This window comes from Hibiscus syriacus, unplaced genomic scaffold (genome assembly GCF_006381635.1).
Source record: "Hibiscus syriacus cultivar Baekdansim isolate YM2019G1 unplaced genomic scaffold, ASM638163v2 tig00111841_pilon, whole genome shotgun sequence".
NCBI classification, from domain to species: Eukaryota; Viridiplantae; Streptophyta; class Magnoliopsida; order Malvales; family Malvaceae; genus Hibiscus; species Hibiscus syriacus.
Window position 1 is genome coordinate 983,135 of NW_024063196.1, and position 18,338 is coordinate 1,001,472.

Sequence of the window (18,338 nt, forward strand, 5' to 3'; positions counted from 1 at the left end):
TTTTCAACAATGTAATGGTCCAAGACTGTTCCAATTAAAGAAATGATTAAATGACTTGGTTCAAGATCAAATGAGGGTGAGTACTTACTACACTCAATTGAAGATCATTTGGGATGAACTCAACTCTTTTCCATTAAATAATTGTGTAGTTGTTTGAATTGCAATTGTTGTGGTGTAAGACATATGCTTGAAGAACAACAGTAGGAACAAGTGATGCAGTTTTTGATTGGACTGAATGAATCCTATGCTCATATAAGAGGGAAGATTCTTCTTATGGATCCCTTGTCTTCAATTTCCAAAGTTTTTTCGTTGGTTCTTCAAGAAGAAAACCAAAGATATGTGAAATGTGCAAATCCAGTCTCTAAATCCACATTTGTTGCCAAGACCAATTATTGTAATCGCAAGAACTGCCCACAATGCAGTTACTGTCATATTCTTGGTCATACCAAGGACAAGTATTACAAACTACACGAATACCCTCCAGGTTATGGTTCCAAGAATCCTTCTTCTACTTCTACGAGTGCTAAAAAGCAGTCAGTCTGTTCATGCTACTTCAATGGCAGTTTCGAGTGAGGTTATATAGCAGGATTCTTTTTCATCTTCATCCAATGATGCATTGACACCTCAGCAGTGTCAGCAGTTGATTGCTATGCTCACTTCTCAGTTCCATACATCATCTTCTAATATACCTTCAACCTCGATAAACACAACCATGCAAGGTAAGATTTTGTATCATATTAATAATTCTTCTTTTGAGACGTTAAATTGTTGGATTTTAGACTATGGTGCGTCTAAACATGTTTGTCTTGTTCTCTCTTCGAGTCTTTAACTCCTGTTTCAGGTGACTCGGTAATTCTGCCATATAAGACAATCGTTTCTATTCAATGGGCTGGGATAGTCAGATTTTCTCATGATTTTGTTTTGCATGATGTGTTATTTGTGTCAGAGTTTTAGTTTAATCTTTTGCACATCAGTGCCTTAATCAGTCAATCTAACATCAATGTACTTTTTTGTAAATTGGGTTGTATCCTACAAGACCTACATCGAGTGTTAGGAAGGGTGAACTGCTACAAGGTCTTTACCTTCTACAGTTACCTATTTGCAAAACTATTTTTTCATGAAATAATATTTCATGTAAAGTTTTAGATTCATCGCATAGTAAACTAGGACATCCAAGTCCTCGAATTCTTCATCTTCTTAAAGATGTTTTGCATTTGAAGAATGAAAGTAATATGGAATCATGTATGATTTTCCCTTTGGCTAAGCAACAAAGACTGCACTTTTCTCATTCTAGTTCACTAACAACACAACCTTTTGAGTTGGTCCACTATGACATATGAGGTCCTTACAAACATAGTACTTACAACAATCAGAATTCTTTTTTGACATTGGCTGATATTTTTCCAAGATCAACATGGATTTATTTGCTCTAGCATAAATATGATGTAGGGTCTGTCATACCTACTTTTATTGTTATGGTTAAAACCTATGTTTAAAAAAGCACCGCTTAAGCGCGATTAAAGCGCTAAGCGACTCGAGTGAGGCCCCTGGCTCTTCAGCATAGCAAAAGCACTACGAATTCATTAAGCGGTAGTAATCGGCGCTTTTAGCAAAGCGCTAATCGATGCTTAATCGCGAGTTTAGAAGATACGATTTTGGGCTTTAGCAAATACGATTTTTGAGCTTGTTTAGGGTTTAGCGGGCTATTAGATTATCAGGCTTAGATCGGCTTTTAGTTTAGCCGGGCTAGGGTAAAAAATGCAAGTTGATGAAGGAGATGGAAGAAGATATTGGAGTGTCTAGCGATGAAGGAGATGGTGTTGTCTGAGTTGATGACGATGATTATTTAGAGGATTTTTAGTTATAAGAAATTGAGGGTTTAGAAAAATATTTTTGTTCATCTCACTTTAGACTACTTTTGGTGTAGACCATCTTTTGAGATTAATATGCTCGTATAGTCGTATGGTTAATGGTATATAAGTATTTAAGTGTTTATAACTTATAAGTAAATTGAGAATTATATTTTGGTATTTAAGTACTTATAAGTTTTGAATATATGCATTGACACTTTGATATTTAAGTATTTATAAGATAATTTATAAATATTCTGTATTTTTTTGTGAATTTCGTCCTTTCTGACGTTTCGTGTGCATAAAGCGAGCGCTTTCGCTTAGCGCTTTCACTTAGCGCTTAGCGTTTCGGCGTCTAGGACCCTAGGCGCTTTACGCTTTTTAAAACCAAGGTTAAAACGCAATTTGGTTTTGACATAAAATGCTTCAACTCTGATAATGCTTCTAAGCTCAGATTCTCATCTTTTTTTGCTAGTTTTTGAATCCTTCACCAATTTTCATGCGTTGAAACGTCTCAGCAGAACTCGGTGGTTGGAAGGAAGCATCAATATTTGTCATATGTTGATCGTGCCTTGTATTTTCAGTCCAAGGTACCAATCAGGTTTTAGGGAAATTGTTTACTTACAACCACTTACTTGATCAATAGGCTCCTCACGCCAGTCTTGAGTAATAAATCTCCTTATGAGATGTTATATGGTCATATGCCAGATTATGAACGATTGCGAGTTTTTGGTTGCCTGTGCTTTGTATCTTCTTTAAAATCACATCAAGACAAGTTTACTGCTCAAGCTTTACCAGCTATTTTTCTGGGTTATCCTCTTGGCGTGAAAGGTTACAAAGTATATGTGTTGTCAACTCAGAAGATTATAATTTCTCGTAATGTTGTATTTCATGAGCATGTGTTTCCCTTTCACAGCATCAACATTCCTGATCACTTTGTTGATCCTTTCAAATATTTCTCTTTGGCTTTGATTTGCAAGAGGTTGTTCAAGACTCAACTTTTGGGCAACATGGTCATACAAATGTTCAACGAGGTTTTGATGAATCTTTTTCAACAGAGGAGGCTTCATCCTTTAATGAACCTTAGGTTGATCTCACTACAGCTCCTACATCAGTTATGCCTGATGCTAGTATCCATGATGAGCTTGCTGGAGATTCTATGCCTACTACTAATCCTTGTGTTGCACCAGCTGCTCAGGCATGTCCTCGGCATTCATCTCGTGTTATTCACAAGCCCACTTATCTCCAGAAGTACTATTGCAATAGTGTTTTTTTTTTCATGTGCTCATCTGATTGAAGATCATCTCTCGTCATTAAGATTATCTCCTGAATTTGAGGATTTCATTGCCAATGTTTCTTCTCATCATGAGCCAACCTTTTATCATCATGCTGTTAAGTCACCAGTATGGAGAGACGCGATGGATTGAGAACTCCTATCCATGGAGTCTTTTCACACGAGGTCAGTTGTTCCCTTACCTGCAGAAAAGAAGGTAATTGACTGTAAATAGGTCTATCACATAAAACATAAGGAGGATAGCACCATTGATCGTCATAAGGCCAGATTTATTACTAAAGGTTTCACACAGATTGAGGGAATTGATTTTCTGGATACATTTTCACCTATAGCAAAGATGACTTCCTTTAGATTGCTTCTGGCCTTGGCAGCTGTCCATAATTGGAATCCGCTCCAGCTGGACGTTAATAATGCTTTTTTTAAATGGTCTCTTAGATGAAGAGGTATATATAAAGTTGACTTTGGGATATAAACCTAAGTTAAAAGATTTGAATATGGTTTGTCGCCTCAATACATCCATATTTATGGTCTTAGGCAAGCTTCTAGGCAATGGTTCAATGCCTTCTCGGCTGATGTTTTGAAGTTTGGCTTTTATCAATCTCCTTTTGGACACACTTTGTTTACAAAAAGGGTCTGGGGATGAGATTGTTTCTCTTTTGGCTTATGTAGACGACATTGTGATTGCTGGGAAGAATTTACAGTTGTTAGATGATTTTCAAAGCTTCATTCAGCAACATTTTAAGCTCAAAGTATTGAGGCATTTGCGATATTTCCTCGAGTTCGATATAGCTCGTAATGAGTGTGGTATTTCTTTGTCTCAGAGAAAATATGCCTTACAGCTTTTGGAGGATACTGGTTGTTTGGGTGTGAAACCTGTTGTGATTCACCTATGATGCAGTCTTTGAAGTTTAGTGCAAACGAGGGGGATTTGTTGTATGATCCTTAGGAGTATAGACGTTGGTGGGCCGTCTGCTATATTTAACAAATACCAGACTAGATATAATACATACAGTGCACTTGTTAAGCCAGTTTGTGGCTTGTCCTCGACTCCCTCACATGATTGCTTTAAAGCACCTTCTTGCCTATATAAAGTAATCGTCTGGTCTTGGTCTTTGTTCTCTATTGATTCTAATTTGCAAATAAGTGCATTTGTTAACTCGGGCCATGGCTCTTTTCCTAGTACAAGACGTTCAACGATGAGGTTTTTTACTTTTTTTGGTAACCTCATTTCTTGGAAGTCAAAGAAGCAGGTTGTGGTCAGTAGGTCTTCTTGTGTGGCTGAATATCTTGCCATGGCTGTTGCAACTTGTGAATTTGTCTGGCTTGTTTCGTTGATTTCATCCTTTAATGTTTCTGTTTATCACACGCGGCTATATTGTAATAATCAAGTCGCTCTTCATTTAGCTACAAATCAATTCTTCCATGAACGTACAAAACATATTGAAGTTGACTGTCACTTGGTACGCGATAAAGTCAAAAGTGGATTTCTAAAGCATTTCCATGTTTGTTCCTCCTATCAATTGCTGATGTCCTCACAAAAAAGTTGTGTTCTCCTTTGTACCGAACATTTATTAACAAGTTGATCTCGTCAACATACATGCACGTCCAACTTGAGAGGAATATTAAGATGCGTTCTGTTAATTAGGTAGTTCGGTCAGTTAATGTAATTACTGTGTTAGTTATCATAACTTTAGCTGTTATATATACCAGACCTTGTATTTTTCCAAAAGTAATGTGAATCATTTTTCCATCTCTTCTTCTTGTTTTACTGTTATAAATTTTGACCGAGAAAAACACCAAGACAATGAAAAATCGAATTTCCACGGACTTGAAATTAGAAAAGAAAAATAAAAAATTCGACTCACAACCAAAAGTTGAGTGACCAAAATGTAAGCATATCCATAATCAATGACCAAAATGCAAATAAAAAGTTAGCATATGTTTGAGATTTAACGATATTATAACCTAATTATAACAATTGATTAATTGAATGACTCAATTATAACTTTTAAAATATGTCGATTCAATTATAAACCTACTAATAATAGAGTGATTGATGTGTTACTTAACCTAACTTTAAACAAAACTCCTAAAATATAATCTTCTCTAAGGATTCAGTTTAACACCCTCTACTTGATCAAGTCGAGAACCCGATTGATTATGTTAAACAACTTATCAGAATCAATTTAGATTTTAATCTAATTCAAATTATCATATATTTAACTTAATTAAATTACGAATTTGGAGTCTAAGTGATCATTGAACTCTTATACTTACTTTTTGAGATCAAACCAAGTGATTTAATAAGTTTTGGATTCATTCAATAACATCATACAACATTTAGAAACTAAATTGTAAACTTTTCAAAGTTTGCTTATTGTTGATTTCGATATTGTTCATCCAATATCGATACTGTTCATGGTTAGTATCAATACCAAATAAATTATATCGATGCCCAATTTATGTTTTCCAATTTTGAAGTCAATTATGGTATCAATATCAATTCATGGTTTATGGTGGTTTTTAATACAAAGTATCGATGCCTAGACACTTTATATCAATACCACCACTAGGGTTGTCTCGAAACCTTATGTTAGTATCTATAGTATAAATTACTTCAAAATTTCAATCTAAGTATGTAGTATTGATATCATATGTTCTAATATCAACACCCCATGCACCAAATAGTCAAAATGACATTTCAAACATGCTTTAACCTGCACCAAACTTTACCTATGTTATACACATAATATGAAATATATAATAACATGCCAATAATACAACATAGTACTTATTTTAGTCATATTCAACCATATGCATATCTTGTGAGCTTAAATGAATACCAAAAGCACATCTTACCTTTCACCTTGCCATTTGCTCTTTCTTTGCACCCTATATATACTTAAAACATAACCTTAAACTATTTTTACATGACATATGACATGGAAGCAACATCATACCAAATAGCAACACAAGACATATATCACAACATGTATTACAAAATAACATCAGGTTTACATAGTCAATATTTGAAGAGTTTTTAGCAAGATACTACACTGATAAAAGATGATGACTTACGACTCCTAATTGTGATCACAATCCATTAAATAGAGTGAATTCCTAAAATCATTTAAACATATAAAGTAAGCTTATATAGCTTAGAGAGATATTCATAAACATAGCATTACTTAAGATGAAAATTTCAATGATTATAGCATTAACATGTAATTCTTTTCATTTCAACAAATAATATAATCATGTCATAACATTAAATATACATGAATCAGGTCATCATTACAAATAGTGAATATAGCACACGTAATGGTCAATCCTTATGTCATTGCCAAAGACATAATAAGTTCAACCAAATCATCCTTTCATCACTAATGGGATTGAAGTCCAAATAATGCATGTACAAGCGCTATGGATCCTATGATATGCCAATTGTATCTCAAAATTGATAAGGTAATCATGAGCACTTTTAATCAAGAACACAACTTGTCATAATCGTGCTTGAGCTCATAGCTCTTTGTGTACATACACAAAAGGCCTCATAGGCGCAATTAAAGCGTCAAACATCTCTCAGACACCTATTAGAATATGTCTAAAAACCAATTATGAGATGATTGTAATGATATTTATTTTACCTTATTTATTAATACATGACATTGTTATTATTATTTCAATTTTTCTGTACATATAAATAAACGAAACTATAATAAAGCCATGAGAATTATATGATTATTCATAAAAAGTCCTTGGACAACAATAATGCATTATGACTAATGTATAATTGATTGATGATAATGTGTTGTCAATGACATAAAGATGTCAAAATCAATACATAGGCATGTGTTGGAGAGTAACATATAGGACAAACCCGATATGAGTATGTTTCTTGAATCATTATGTGAAAGTCATAACATTATTCATAGTGATAATTACATGTATGATTTTCAGACTTAATATCATCACGGTCTCAACATTGTGAATCACATGTTTTAATGTAGTCAAATGTGTGTCGTAACTAGTTACACTATCAAGAATAATGTTTGACATGTCATGACCAATATAGTGGGATATGGTTGATCAATACATGATTTATACATCCTACATAATAGATAGCTAAGATTGCTTGATTGAGCGAGATTATAAAATACATGACCATGCTTGAATAAATTGATATAAGATATCATAGTTATTTATATATGAAATGTCCACTAAAGATGTCAAGAAATATTAGATGTGCTATACAAGTGTAACTGATCCATGACTTGTGTTCAATCTAGATATAAAGGGAAAATTGATACATAAAAATTAATCACAAAAAATGTTATGTCGAACCATGACTTCTTGTAACTTAGACAATAATGATACATTGCTAGATATAACTGAAACAAGAAATTATAAACTATATTGCATGTGTACAACTAATTGCATAGAAATAAAATATTTAGTTAAAAGTAATGTATGTATTTCATACATATAATATTTAAATTAAAATGAAATAATTACAATTATATATATATAAATATAAGGAAGATTATTATTATAAGAGTCAAACTTTATTATATATATATAATCGTAGTTGAAATATGTTTATATATTTAAAATAGAGATAATTATTGTAATTATCAAACTCTATTAATATATATATATATATATATATATATATATATATATGATAAAATTTTATCTCGATTGAAATATGGTTATATATTTAAAAGAGTGATGATTATTGTAATTATCAAACTCTATTAAAATATATATTTATTTGATAGAAGCTAATCTAAGTTGAGATAGATTTTTATTTTAAAAAATTATTATTATAATTATCAAGCTCTTTTAAAAAATAATATATAGTTTAAAATAATATATGTGATAAAATATAATTTAAGTTGAATCGGGTTTTCAAAGGTTATATATATAGACATAGTCAAATTATAATTTGGGTATTAAAATTCTCTAACAATTAGATAATCAAAATTGTTCGTTCCAATTGGATGGACTACTTAAAAGTCTAGGGATGTAAAAAGCTGACTTGACATGCAAAACTGACTGAAACCAACTTGAGTCAAAACTGTTTGTGACTCGAGTGATGGTGATCCGAGACCGATTCGAGTCCAAATTGGTGTTGACCTGAACCTGAGTTGGACCTGGAAATTATGGATCTAACTCGACCTTCACCTGATCTGAGAACAATCTAAACCTGAATTGAATTGATATTATATACTTTATATTATATAAACATATATATTTTATAGTTTATATACTTTATAGTTTATATATTTATACTATATAATTTATATACCTATATATACTCATACTTACATAGTTATATATATATTATATATAAGTATATACTTACATAGTTATATATATATATATATATTATATAGTTTTATATATAATATACATATATATACTTATGTTATATATATTACAAGTATATTGTATTGTAACAACCCAGAATAAAATTTGGAAAAAAAAATTATTAATTTAGTAATTTGGCAAAATTTGAGGATTTAATCGGAAGTTTTCAAAATTTTAAGCCATTTTAGAAGTTAAAGGAAATTCAGGGACTAAGCTCTGAATTTAGCCAAAGAGTGTCGACAGGTTATGTGGTTTTATACATGCATTGTGTTTCTGATTTTAAAATCAGAAACTTTTGTAAACAAAATTCTTCCTCTCGCACCCTTCTTGCAAGTCTGATCCCGACGCCGTTGACATCCGATCGTCAAATTGAAACCACCATCGTGTTCATCTTCGACTCGTGAACAAAGCCCAATAAACCAATTTTAGTGAAACGCTGGCAAACTCCGTGAATTTCGAGTCAAAGTATCGACGTTTTTTTTAGCACCACCGCCGGGAAAATCTTAAATTCATCTCCGATCGTTGATCGGTTTTCGACACCTCCTGCACCATCGTGTTCCTTGTGTCGTTTCGAGTCTGTCGGTGTCAACCTTGTTCGCCGTCGACGGCGGCACGTGAGGAGGTGGAGCAGTCAAAGATTCGGCCGAGTTGAAATCGAGCTCTCTGCCGTTCAAAAATTTGAACCGATCTTTGTAAGTATCTCGAAATCGCTTAAAATAATTTTTAGAAAATTTTCCGGAATTTTTAGACCCCCGGAGGAGGCCTCACGCGCCGCACGCGCCGCCGCTGGGAGAGTGGAGGGCTGGAAACCGGTTTGACCGGTTCTGACCGTTGACCGTTGACTTCCTTTGACCAAAACTTAAAATGGCTTTGACCGACTCTTAAACGACCGTAAATCTTTTCCGAGTATACCTATTTTGATAGTTTTCGACGTCCCGAATCCATTTCCGAAGTCCGTTTCGTCAAATTCGAACCCGAAGGCCTCCAAATTGACGGTCAAAGTGGTTGACTTTGACCAAGAATCTGAATTTTTGAAAATTCATACTTTATGTTTTTCGACGTCCTGATTCTGATTGCGCAATCCGTTTGGCCAAATTCAGACTCAAAATGCCCCAAAATGATAGTCAAACTCGAAAAATGCTTATATACTTAAGAATTTTAGTTTTGAACAATTAAGTAAGCTTTGGGGTTGATTAATTATTATTGTTTGAAGGTACAAAAGACTCTTCGGATCGTTCGACCCAGCTCTTCTAGATTAGTTAAACCACGTATACCAGTATTCACCCATTTGAAAACTGTAACAGAGCGTGGTGAAACCAGCAATCAGTAGATCTACTATCTGAACCCATTATCGAGGTGTGTTCCTGTTTACTACATAATGGTTTTATATATGTTTTGAAATATGGTACATTGAAATCTATGGTTTATTATTGTTGGTACACCGATTTATTGTTGATGATTTATGGACTTTGATGACTGGTATATGGATATTGATTTTGGGATAATTGAACTACAATTGTATAGCTCTGATCAAGCTAATAAACGGGCCTAATGTGACTCTTGAGGGCCCCAAGATGTTTCATTAGGTCGGCTTTCCTTTATTGTGTGCTTAGGGTAAGCTATATGGACTTATTGACTTGGGCTTAAGGATACATGCTTCATAGCTTATCCTTAAGTCGGCTTTCTTTTTTGCTATGTGCATAAAGTAAGCTATATTGAAAATAATTTTGGGAACTACTGATGGTGTACCAGAAAAGGGTTTAAACTATGATTTTTAAAAGTTATACTCTTTTACGAATTTGCGAGATTTACTGGACTATGATTTTATGGTAATGTTGAGACACACTGAGCCTAGCTCACCTTTCGAAAATGTTTTTCCCTTTTCAGATACTGTTGGTTAGATACCTCGGTTCGAGCACTTGGAGGATCAACATATCTCTTGAAGTATATCTGATTGTAATATTTTAAAATTTCAAGTTGACTTTATTCTGGTGACATAGACCTATTTTAAGTATTGCATGTTATAATGATGATACTTTTGCATTACTATTCAGTTTATCATGGTTTTGATTTTTTTAGATATGTTTTAAATTAATTTATTATTGATTGGTTTTATATTTAAGAATTGAGTTTTAAATAGTATAATTTATTATAATTGCATGTCATGAATAATGTGGTTTTACATTGATTGGATAACGGTTTTGGAAAATGTCTTTGTGATCCACTAGACTTAGTCGAAACGCATAGGCCGGGTCTAGGGGGGTTACATTTATTGGTATCAGAGCTTTTGGTTTTTAAACCTCGGACTGTGTATGAGTCCACATTAAAAATACAATTTTGAAATATTTTACAAAACAAGTTACTAAGGCCATGTCACAAAGTTATTAAGATTTTAACTTCGTTCGAGACTCCAAGTGCTTATCTAACCCTAAGTTTTATCTTCTGTAGTAAACTTGAGATCCATCAAAATGAGTGCTAGACATAGTCGTCGAACTAGCCGTGGACGAGGTCGAGTGGCTAGATTTGTAGATCCGATTGATGAGATACGGGTAGATCCCCCACCTCCGATAGGTGATCCTGCTCCTACGACCCCAACGAATCTGCCTCATACCGCTGGTATTGGCATGACTACACCGATCATAGGAGCGACCAATATTGAGTCAGAGTCTACCGGAGTTGCTTTGGATGAGAATTTTGGTAGACAATTTCTGCAGTTGATACAAGGAGCAGTCAGAGCTACTGGTGTTGTATCAGAGGTTCCTATTTCGCAGACTTTGATTGCCAATGGAGTTAGAACTTTTGGGGGACCGATTGGTGGAGCTCCTACTGAAGCTGAGGATTGGCTCCAGGATACAGAGAGACGCATGGATCAGTTGGGTTTAGACTCAACTAAGAGATATCAGGGTGCTGTGGTGATGTTAGATGGCAATGCCTACACTTGGTGGGAGTCAGTGACCAGTAGTGTTCCTACAGATCGTTTGACCTGGAATTTCTTTAAGGATCACTTTCGGAGTCATTTTCTGGGAGAGCATTACTTAGCTCAGAGACGACAGTAGTTTCAAGACCTGGTTCAGGGAGACATGACTCTTTCTGAGTATGAAATCGAGTTCTTGAAGTTGCTAAAGTATGGATTCAGTATGGTACCTACTGAGAGAGATCGATGTCGTAAATTTGTCCTTGGACTCAGATACGAGCTGCGTAGGCAAGTTGTAACCCATCAGGATGAGATATTTGATGTGCTGGTGGGCAGAGCCAAAGATGCTGAAGAGGTGGAGGTTTTAGCTTCTGGTAGAGAGCATGTTGAACAGGAACGATCTAAGAAATTTTCAGGCCCGATGGAGTCATCAGCACAGTCCGAGAAAGGACTCGTACTTCAGTCCCTCAGAGAAGCAATACACGTTTCAGGCCTGCAGCATCCTCACCGTTAGTTGGCAGTCGAGGCGGTTCCTCGTCGTATTATCATGGGTTCCTCTGTGAGTTTTGTGGTAAACAACACACAGGAGAGTGTCGTAAGAAGATGGGTCTTTGCTATCAGTGTGGATCTAGTGGTCATTTTCGGAGGGATTGTCCTCAGCTAGCTTCGTTTGAGCAGACCGCTACTCAGACTCCTGTGCGTTCTCAGACTACAATACAGACTCCAATTAGAGACCGTAGCCAAGTAAAGGCTCGTGGTTCAGCGCCCAGGACTGACAGTAGAGCCCGACCTCAGCAAAATAGAGGGTCAACAATTTCTGAGGCTAGACAACCAGCTTTGGTTTATGCCACTAGACGTCGGGATGACAGAGATGAGCCTGAAGTTATTGCAGGTACATTTACTATTTATTCTATCCCATACTTTGCATTACTGGACAATGGCTCCACTCACTCCTATGTATCGAGCTCGGTATCTCGAAACCTTCAGATTCCGATCGAGAACACTGAAAATACTGTTACAGTTACGAGTCCAGTAGGACAAGCTGTATTAGTGAATAAAGTATTTTGGCGTTGTTCTCTCGAGGTTCAGGGAGAAATTTTTCTCGCTGATCTTATGGAACTTCCTTTAGAGGAGTTCGATCTAATTCTTGGGATGGATTGGTTGAATAAACACAAGGTAAATCTGGATTGCGAATACAAGTGGGCTACTCTAAAGACTTCAGATGGTCTGACCGTTGTGTTAATTGGTGAACGGCTTGGTTGTCTCTCCAATATAGTTTCAGCGATGGAAATTGATCGTATGATACGGAAGGGGTATGAGACTTTCATTGCTTGTATTTTGAACACTAAAGGTTCATTGTCCACGATCGACGAGATCCGTACAGTTAGCGAGTTTCCTGATGTCTTTCCAGAGGAGTTGCCTGGTTTACCTCTTGATAGAGAGGTAGAGTTCGAGATAGAGACTTATCCGGGATCTGCACCTATTTCTATGGCACCTTATCGCATGGCTCCAAAAGAACTTAAAGATTTGAAGGTCCAATTGCAAGAATTATTCGATCGAGGATTTATTCGGCATAGTACTTCACCATGGGGAGCTCCAGTTCTGTTTGTGAAAAAGAAGGATGGGTCGCTAAGATTATGTATTGACTATAGGAAGTTGAATCAGATGACGATCAAGAATAAATATCCGCTACCCAGAATTGATGACTTATTTGATCAGTTGCGAGGAGCTACTGTATTCTCTAAGATTGATCTTCGTTCGGGTTATTATCAATTGAAAGTTAAAGGATCTGATGTTGCCAAGACGGCTATTCGCACTAGATATGGTCATTATGAATTCTTAGTGATGCCTTTTGGTTTGATGAATGCTCCTGCAGCTTTCATGGATTTGATGAATCGGGTGTTCCGACCATATTTGGATCAATTTGTGGTGGTCTTTATTGATGATATTCTGATCTATTCTCATACTGAGGCAGAGCATGACGAGCATTTGAAAATCATTATGCGGACTTTGAGAGAGCATCGTCTATATGCCAAACTAAGCAAGTGTGAATTTTGGCCTCAAGAAGTGTCGTTTCTAGGGCATATTATTTCTTCGCGAGGTATTCAGGTCGATCCAAGCAAGATCGAGGCGATTGTGAATTGGAAATGACCTAAGAATATCTCTGAAATTCGCAGTTTCTTGGGCTTGGCTGGTTATTATCGACGTTTTGTTGAGGGCTTCTCGATCACTGCTTCTCCTTTGACAAAGTTGTTAAGGAAGAATGTGTCGTTTGACTGGGGTGAGGCACAACAGGAGAGCTTTGAGAAATTAAAGGCAGTATTGACTCAAGCACCAGAGTTGATGCAACCAGAGTCCGGGAAGGATTTTACAGTGTATAGTGATGCGTCACACTCAGGACTCGGCTGTGTTCTAATACAGGAAGGTAAGGTAGTGGCTTATGCATCCCGTCAGTTGCGACCATATGAGTGTAATTATCCTACTCATGATTTGGAGTTAGCAGCAGTGATTTTTTCCTTGAAGATTTGGAGACACTATCTTTATGGAGAGAAGTGTTACATTTTCACGGATCATAAGAGTTTAAAGTATCTTCTGACCCAGAAGGAGCTTAATTTGAGACAGCGACGCTGGCTAGAGCTTCTAAAGGATTATGATTGTGTGATTGATTATCACCCTGGTAAAGCTAATATTGTAGCGGATGCTTTGAGTCGAAAGACGGTAACAGAGTTGAGATCTTTAATGGCCAGGATGAATTTATATGACGATGGCACTCTGTTAGCAGAATTACAAGTTTAGCCGACCTTGGTTGATGAGATCAAAGCTAAGCAGCCCCTTGATAGCTCTTTGCTTTCCATCTTTGAGCAAGTAAAGCAAGGGACAAGCTCAGATTACGCCCTTGATCAGGATGAAGTTTTATGCTTCAAAGGTCGGTATTGTGTACCGGATAATGTTGAGTTGAGGCATACTATCCTCACGGAGGCTCATAGTAGTCCATATGCTATGCACCCCGGTGGAGATAAGATGTATCAGAATTTGAGAGAGAGGTATCATTGGGTCGGCATGAAGAAGGACATCTCGAATTTTGTGGTGAGGTGTTTGACTTGTCAGCAAGTTAAGGCGGAACATCAACATCCATCAGGTTTGTTACAATCTATCAAGATTCCTGAATGGAAATGGGAGCGTGTTACTATGGATTTTGTTACTGGTTTACCTATGACTCCTTCGAAAAAAGACTCAATTTGGGTGATTGTTGACAGACTTACAAAGTCAGCTCACTTCATTCATGTACGGGTAAATTATACATTGGACAATTTGGAGAGGTTGTATATTTCAGAGATTGTTAGATTGCATGGTGTTCCGTTATTTATCATTTCAGATCGAGATCCGAGATTTACTTCGAGATTTTGGAAGGCGCTACATACGGTTTTGGGTACGAGATTGGATTATAGTACCTCCTTCCACCCATAAATTGATGGTCAATCTAAGAGAGTAATTCAGATTCTGGAGGATATGTTACGGGGTTGTGTAATTGATTTTCATGGTAGCTGGGAGAACTTTTTGCCTTTGGCTGAATTCGCTTATAATAACAGTTACCAGACCAGCATTCGTATGGCACCCTATGAAGCACTCCATGGGCATAGGTGTCGCACCCCGATTTGTTGGACTGAGGAAGACTTTGGGACCTGAGTTAGTGCGGGAGACAGAGGACACAGTCAGATTGATCCGTGACCGTGTGAAAGAGGCATTTGATAGGCAGAAATCTTATGCAGATCAAAGGAGGAAGGATATACAGTTTGACGTTCAAGATCAGGTTTTTCTCAAGGTATCTCCAGGGAAGAAAGTATTGAGATTCGGGCGTAAGGGTAAATTGAGTCCAAGATTTATTGGACCATTTAGTATCTTGAAGAGGGTAGGACCTGTTGCATATCAGCTTGAGTTGCCTTCCCAGCTCAATCGTATTCATGATGTCTTTCATGTATCAATATTGAGGCGATACCGTCCAGATCCAGATCACATCATTCAGGTTGAGGATGTAGAGCTAAGACCTTATTTGTCATATGAGGAGGAGCCTATTCAGATCTTAGAAAGAGATGAGCGAGTTCTTCGGAATAGGCGCATTCCAATGGTAAAAGTTCAATGGAGTAACCGAGGCCCCTTTAAAGCTACTTCGGAGACATTGGAGTCAATGGAGGCTCAGTTTCCTCAACTATTCTCATAAGGTAAATTTTGAGGACGAAATTGCTTGTAGAGGGGGAGAATTGTAACAACCCGGAATAAAATTTGGAAAAAAAAATTATTAATTTAGTAATTTGGCAAAATTTGAGGGTTTAATCGGAAGTTTTCAAAATTTTAGGCCATTTTAGAAGTTAAAGGAAATTCAGGGACTAAGCCCTGAATTTAGCCAAAGAGTGTCGTTCATGTTATGTGGTTTTATACATGCACTGCATTTCTGATTTTAAAATCAGAAACTTTTGTAAACAAAATTCCTCCTCTCGCACCCTTCTTGCAAGTCTGATCCCGACGCCGTTGACATCCGATCGTCAAATTGAAACCACCATCGTGTTCATCTTCGACTCGTGAACAAAGCCCAATAAACCAATTTTAGTGAAACGTTGCCAAACGTCGTGAATTTCGAGTCCAAGTATCGACGTTTTTTTAGCACCACCACCGGGAAAATCTTAAATTCATCTCCGATCATTGATCGGTTTTCGACACCTCCTGCACCATCGTGTTCCTTGTGTCGTTTCGAGTCTGCCGGTGTCAACCTTGTTCGCCGTCGATGGCAGCACGTGAGGAGGTGGAGCAGTTAAAGATTCGGCCGAGTTGAAATTGAGCTCTCCGCCGTTCAAAAATTTGAACCGATCTTTGTAAGTATCTCGAAATCGCTTAAAATAATTTTTAGAAATTTTTCCGGAATTTTTAGACCCCCGGAGGAGGCCGCACGCGCCACCGCAGGGAGAGTGGAGGGCTGGAAACCGGTTTGACCGGTTTTCAACTGGTTCTGACCGGTTCGAACCGGTTTGACCCGACTGACCCGACCCGACCCGACTGACCCGACCCGACTGACCCGACCCGACCGTTGACCGTGACCAAAACTTAAAATGGCTTTGATCGACCCTTAAACGACCGTAAATCTTTTCCGAGTATACCTATTCTGATAGTTTTCGACGTCCCGAATCCGTTTCCGAAGTCCGTTTTGTCAAATTCGAACCCGAAGGCCTCCAAATTGACGGTCAAAGTGGTTGACTTTGACTTTGACCAAGAATCTGAATTTTTGAAAATTTATACTTTATGTTTTTCGACGTCCTGATTCCGATTCCGTAATCCGTTTGGCCAAATTCAGACTCGAAATACCCCAAAATGATAGTCAAACCCAAAAAATGCTTATATACTTAAGAATTTTAGTTTTGAACAATTAAGTAAGCTTTGGGGTTGATTAATTATTATTGTTTGAAGGTACAAGAGACTCTCCGGATCGTTTGACAGCTCGACCCAGCTCTTCTAGATCAGTTAAACCACGTATACCAGTATTCACCCGTTCAAAAACTGTAACAGAGCGTGGTGAAACCAGCAATCAATAGATCTACTATCTGAACCCATTATCGAGGTGTGTTCCTGTTTACTACATAATGGTTTTATATATGTTTTGAAATATGGTACATTGAAATCTATGGTTTATTATTGTTGGTACACCGATTTATTGTTGATGATTTATGGACTTTGATGACTGGTATATGGATATTGATTTTGGGATGATTGAACTACAATTGTATAGCTCTGATCAAGCTAATAAACGGGCCTGATGTGACTCTTGAGGGCCCCAAGATGTTTCATTAGGTCGGCTTTCCTTTATTGTGTGCTTAGGGTAAGCTATATGGACTTATTGACTTGGGCTTAAGGATACATGCTTCATAGCTTATCCTTAAGTTGGCTTTCTTTTTTGCTATGTGCATAAAGTAAGCTATATGGAAAATAATTTTGGGAACTACTGATGGTGTACCAGAAAAGGGTTTAAACTATGATTTTCAAAAGTTAAACTCTTTTACGAATTTGTGAGATTTATTGGACTATGATTTGTTTAATGTACCTATTGTGATTTTATGGTAATGTTGGGACACGCTGAGCCTAGCTCACCTTTCGAAAATGTTTTTCCCCTTTCAGATACTGTTGGTTAGATACCTCGGTTCGAGCACTTGGAGGATCAACATATCTCTTGAAGTATATCTGATTGTAATATTTTAAAATTTCAAGTTGACTTTATTCTGGTGACATGGACCTATTTTAAGTATTGGATGTTATAATGATGATACTTTTGCTATTACTATTCAGTTTATCGTGGTTTTGATTTTTTTTAGATATGTTTTAAATTAATTTATTACTGATTGGTTTTATATTTAAGAATTGAGTTTTAAATAGTATAATTTATTATAATTGCATGTCATGAATAATGTGGTTTTACATTGATTGGATAACGGTTTTGGAAAATGTCTTTGTGATCCACTAGACTTAGTCGAAACGCATAGGCCGGGTCTAGGGGGTTACATGTATACTTATATTATATACTTTTATAAGTATATATTTATATTGTATGCATAAATATAATGTACATTATAATATATATACATGCATATATTATCATAACATTCATCATACATATTATATATATATATATATATATATATATATATTATAATTGTTTCAATTTTTTCTTCAATTTTTGAAATGAATGCAATTCAATTCATTTTAAAGATTTTTTCACATTTTAAAATTATTTCGATTTGATTCCTCTATGTTATTTAATTTATTTAAATTTGAATTTGTAATTTCATATTTATTCAATTTAGTCCTTAAAATTATATTTTTATATCTAAAATTGTTCCATACTTATTTATATTTTTGTAATTTA